The sequence below is a fragment of the Pelmatolapia mariae genome, linkage group LG2, assembly GCF_036321145.2.
Source record: "Pelmatolapia mariae isolate MD_Pm_ZW linkage group LG2, Pm_UMD_F_2, whole genome shotgun sequence".
NCBI lineage: Eukaryota > Metazoa > Chordata > Actinopteri > Cichliformes > Cichlidae > Pelmatolapia > Pelmatolapia mariae.
In genome coordinates this window covers 1,155,510-1,161,065 of record NC_086228.1, presented here as the reverse complement: position 1 = coordinate 1,161,065, position 5,556 = coordinate 1,155,510, and the positions used below count along the sequence as shown (strand labels likewise).

The window sequence follows — 5,556 nt, the reverse complement described above, 5'->3', positions numbered from 1 at the left end:
AGGGATGACAGCTTAGCCGCCATTCTCCTGTCACTCACCACCTCCACTGGGTCCAGAGGGCATCCTAGAACAGAGCTGGCCCTTCGGATCAGCCTGTTCAGTCTCTTCCTGTCCCCAGCAGAGATGCTGCCGCCCCAGCAGACCACACCATAAAAGATGGCTGAGGCCACCACAGAGTCATAGAAGGTCTTCAGGAGTGGGCCCTCCACTCCAAACGACCTGAGTCTCCGCAGCAGGTACAGCCTGCTCTGCCCTTTCCTGTAGAGGGCGTCTGAGTTATGAGTCCAGTCCAGTTTGTTGTTCAGATGAACACCAAGGTACCTGTAGCTGTCCACAGTCTGAATGTCCATACCTTGGATGTTCAGTGGTTGCAGTGGAGGATGTTTGTGCCTGCGGAAGTCTACCACCAGCTCCTTGGTTTTACTGGCATTGATCTGGAGGTAGTTCAGCTGGCACCAGTCCACAAAGTCCTGAGTCAGTCCTCTGTACTCCTTGTCGTCCCCATCAGTGATGAGGCCGACTATAGCAGAGTCATCAGAGAACTTCTGCAGGAAGCACTGGGTGGAGTTGTGGGAGAAGTCTGCAGTGTAGATGGTGAAGAGGAACGGAGCCAGAACCGTTCCCTGTGGGGCCCCCGTACTGCAGACGACCCTGTCCGACACACAGCCCTGAGTCTTCACATACTGTGGTCGGTCGGTGAGGTAGTCCAAAATCCAGGTAGTGAGGTGATGGTCCACTCCAGAGTTCTCCAGCTTGTCCTTCAGAACCGAGGGAAGAATAGTGTTGAAGGCACTGGAGAAATCAAAGAACATGATTCTCACAGTGCTTCCAGCGGTCTCCAGGTGAGCGAGGGAGCGATGTAGGAGGTGAATGACGGCATCATCCGCTCCAATGCCAGGCTGGTAGGCAAACTGAAGTGGGTCCAGTGATGAGCTCACCAGGCGCCGAAGCTGAGCCAGGACCAGCCGCTCCAGGGTCTTCATCAGGTGGGATGTCAGAGCCACCGGCCTGTAGCTGTTGAGGTCCTTGGGGCGTGAAGTCTTTGGCACTGGTACAACACAGGAGGTTTTCCAGAGCTGTGGGACTCTTCCCAGCCTCAGGCTCAGGTTGAAGAGGTGCTCCATCACACCACACAGTTGGTCCGCGCAGGACCTGACGACCCTCGAGCTGATGCCATCTGGACCCGCTGCCTTCTTGGCTTTAATCCTCCTCAGTTCCCTCCTAACCTGGGTGGTTGAGAGAGACAGGCTGGAGCCTTGTGTTGATTGTGTATTGGATGCTGTTGTTGGGGGTGGGGAGGAGTGAGCAGGGTGAATAGAGGAGGTGTGAAGTGTCTGAGGTGTCAGAGGTGGAACAGCAGCAGTGGGGGTGGGTGAGTCTGCAGCCGATGTTGGAGACTGCCTCATGGCTGAATCAAATCTGTTGAAGAAATGATTCAGTTCATTTGCCCACCTCACATCCCTCCCAGGCAGAGAGGTCTGATGTTTGTGGCCTGAGATGGTTCTGAGGCCTCTCCAGACTTCACCAACGTTGTTTTGCTGAAGCTGGTTCTCCATCTTCTGCCTGTAGCTGTCCTTCCCATTCCTTATCAGTCCCCTCAGCTCTCTCTGCACCCTTTTTAACTCCTCTCTGTCTTTGGATTTGAAGGCCCTCCTCTTCTGCTTGAGGACAGCTTTAATTTCTGGGGTAATCCAAGGTTTGTTGTTGGAGAAATACCGTACAGTCCTGGTAGGTACGGTGTTATCCACACAGAAATTAATATAGTCAGTAATGCATGTAGTAAGGCTGTCGATGTCCTCTCCGTGGTCGTCACAGATCACCTCACACACAGTCAACTCAAAACAATCCTTAAGAGCCTCCTCGCTCTTAAGGATCAACTTAGCTCAGAATATATAAAGCATATAAACAATTACAGCAATATGATGCAACAAACACAGCAGTGCTACTAATCCAAAATACTCAAAGCTTCATAGAACTGAAACAAACATTTATTTTTAGCTCCATTCTGCTGCTGATACATACTTTAGGTTTCTGAATATTAAACTTGTTGCTGCCTTTCATAGTGTGTAACTTGAAGGCCCTGAGTACTTTCTCCCACACTGAAAACACTGGAATGATAACATTATTTGAACATTACCTAATAAGACTGATTCAGGACAGACAATTAGTTATTTTAAACTTTCCTAGCAGTCCTTCACAAACAGGGAACAGTCTGTCTATTCTCTCCATCTGTCAGCTGCTGCTGGCTCTTCCTCCTCCTCTTCCTCACACACTGCTGAGTTTGTCCTGGTGGATCATCAGGGGTGCAAAGCCTCACAGATGATGTGCAGCAGTGGGTCCCTCAGTCTGTCCTCACTCTGGACACTTGCAGTTGTCACACATGGAAATCAAATGTGTGATAAGCTGCAGGATTCAAACACAAGTGTAACTTATAAATACATGTTCATACTTTTATTCCACAATCAGAGAGAAAGAAACAGAGAGAGAGTGCAGGACAGACAGACAGGTGACAGTCTCAGGTGTATACACTGCTACAAAACAGCACAAGAGAAGGAGGATTTAGTGTTTGTGTTATTACGAGTGCTAAACAAGAAGAGTTCCCAGATGGTCCAGTGGACACATGTGTGACTCCTGTGATTAAAGCATCTTTCTTTCAGCTTAACGAGTGAACCGTCAGCTCGTTCAAACACACGTTAAAGTCCGTTTGGCTCGACACCACCGAACAGAGGCAGCAATATAACATAGCTAACATTAACAGTGCAGTGAATCCTGCTTGTGCCGTGATATTCAGGACTGCAAACCGAGCAGCATCACTGACTTTCAGCTTGTTGTGTTTGTGGATATATGACTGACTTTAATTAGCCATAAAATCATCACATTCTCTATAAGATTAAGGTCAGCTATTGTATTATTATATTTTAAAGGCTTTAAAACCAAGTAAACGCTGAAAGTACAAACATCGCTAATGGCAAATAACTTTGCCGACATGTGGCCAACAGTAATGTTTTAATGTTCCTCATTATTACACATTTGCACATAAATAAGTGACATAATATTCAGTACTTACGTTTAACAGTTTACTCTTCGGCCGCTACGCTTCTGCCGTCTGCGGCAAAATTATCCACAGTGACTGCCGCGCTATGAATTGTGGGATATGTTGGGCCACGAAGTCTACATCGCCACAGCCTTAAAATTCAGGGAAATGAAGGCCGCATTTCAGGGCCGCATTTCGAGCAGCCTTTGAATTGGGACAGCCTTCGGCGCGCCGCTGTGATGTAATCGGCCTTAAAATGCGGCCTTTAAGGCTGCAGACCCTGAATTGGGATACAGCCAATCACTTCACATGGTCAAACATTGATGAGGTTTGAAGCCAGCGTTAACCTGATAGTACCTGAAAGGTAGTGAGCGGAGAAGTGCAAATAAACCAGGGGTTGACGAACTCCAGGCCTCGAGGGCCGGTGTCCTGCAGGTTTTAGATATCACCCTGGGTCAACACACCTGAATCAAATGATTAGTTCATTACCAGGCCTCTGGAGAACTTCAAGAAATGTTGAGCAGGTCATTTAGCCATCTGAATCCCCTATGACGGATGAAGAATACATCTAAAACCTGCAGGACACCGGCCCTCGAGGCCTGGAGATCGACACCTGTGAAATAAAGATTTGCCAAAGGAAGCCACATGCATTCAGTTGGGACACTGACTAGCAAAGCGTCAAATGGAGAATGCGGGCATCGATCCCGCTACCTCTCGCATGCTAAGCGAACGCTCTACCATCTGAGCTAACTCCCCTGTGCTGCATGTGTTACTTATTACAGTCGACACTTTGTCCACACTTGCTGTATAATCAAAATAGGGAAGGGGCACAAATCCTGAAATCTGCAAAGCGCCCAGGAGGTGGCTAAGAGACTAAGGCGGCTCGCTGACAATCCACTGTCATGCTAACGTGACTGAATGCCATCAGCCTTAGAGACAGACTGAGGAGACTGGACATCCAAGGGACCGTGGACTAGAGCCACTGCTCATTCACATTGAATGAAGCCAACTGAGGGAGGTGCTTCTAATCAATATCCTTACCGACCTCCTCCCCTTGGTTTTCAGCATAGGGCAAGTGGGCCATTAGGAATGTTGCTATTCTGGAAGCAGAACGTCTTTCTGCTATTGTATTAGCAGACCATTCTCTTTAACACCACCTGTGCAACAAGACCACATGGTGAACTAAAGTGAATACTGAGCCAAAGAAGAGCATTGCATCATGTCTGCTTCGGCAGCCAATCTTACACTGACAAGACGCATCAACATAAGCAGAAAGAGCTCTCGACGAGGATGGGATTCGAACCCACGCGTGCAAAGCACAATGGATTAGCAGTCCATCGCCTTAACCTCTCAGCCACCTCATCTACCGGACGCCTCCCTTTGCCAGTAGCATTGGGAATTTACGGGGGATAACGTGTGAGCTGATCGCTGGTGTATGGACGCAGGGAGATTGACTCCAGATCCCCGACGAGGGGCTGCGTAACACTTTGGTAGAAGCCTGGAGTGATGCTGGCTTCTTCTTTGAGCCTGTTCTTCTTGGGGGTTGCCAGAGTGGATCGTCTGCCTCCATCTCACCCTGCCCCTAGCATTCTCCTCTGTCACACCAACCCTCTGCATGTCCTACTTGGCTACGTCTATGAACGTTGTCTTTGGTCTTTCTCTTATTCTCCTGCCCAGCAGCTCCGTATTTAACACCCTTTTCCCAGTATATCTTATATCCCTCCTCTGCACATGTGCAAATCACCTCAGCCTTGCTGGCCTAACGTCGTCTGCAAACGGCTGATCCATACATGCTTAACTATATACAAATCTAAACTCATATACAACACATAAACATACACACTTTTGTCCTTCCTACTGGCTTGCTGAACATAAGGATTCCTCTCAAGTCAGGAGTATTTGGTCTTATTTGGAACAAGTTCTGGATGTTGTGGGGCAAAGATTTATCTGCTGCTTTGTACTTTGTTTGTTCAGTTCTGAGGTCGACCAAATCTTTAAATTTGAGAATATTTAATTTGATAAAAAGTGGATTTGATGGTTCTCTTGAAGTAGTTTTATTTATTATCCTTATTGCTCTTTTTTGCAGAATGTATATTGACTCCAGTGGTTGCAAAGTGCTTTGAGAAGCTGATCCTAAAACATATAAAGGACTGCCTCCCACCCAGCTTCGACCCCCACCAGTTTGCCTACAAGGCAAATAGGTCCACAGAGGATGCAATTTCCACTGCTCTCCACTCTGCTCTGCATCACCTGGAGAATCCTGGGACATCAGTAAGGATGCTCTTCATTGATTTCAGCTCGGCCTTCAATACCATCATCCCAGACATTCTTATAGACAAGCTGGTAAACTTGGACTTCCCCCCCTCCACATGTGCATGGATCAAAAACTTCCTCACAGTCCGTTCACAATCAGTCAAGGTTGGCAACCAGCAATCATCCACCCTGTCGCTCAGCACTGGCTCACCACAGGGATGTGTGCTGAGTCCACTATTATACACCATCTACACCAGTGACTGCACCCC

General features: G+C 48.0%; 2 non-coding genes across 2 annotated transcripts; both read right to left on the bottom strand.

Annotated features, from left to right (window-relative positions):
- Positions 1-3,717: 3,717 nt before the first annotated feature.
- On the bottom strand, positions 3,718-3,790 carry trnaa-agc (transfer RNA alanine (anticodon AGC)). Its single transcript has one exon. It is a non-coding gene; the product is annotated as a tRNA-Ala (tRNA).
- A 526-nt stretch (positions 3,791-4,316) lies between these two features.
- On the bottom strand, positions 4,317-4,398 carry trnas-gcu (transfer RNA serine (anticodon GCU)). The gene has a single exon. It is a non-coding gene; the product is annotated as a tRNA-Ser (tRNA).
- Between the last annotated feature and the right edge of the window lie 1,158 nt (positions 4,399-5,556).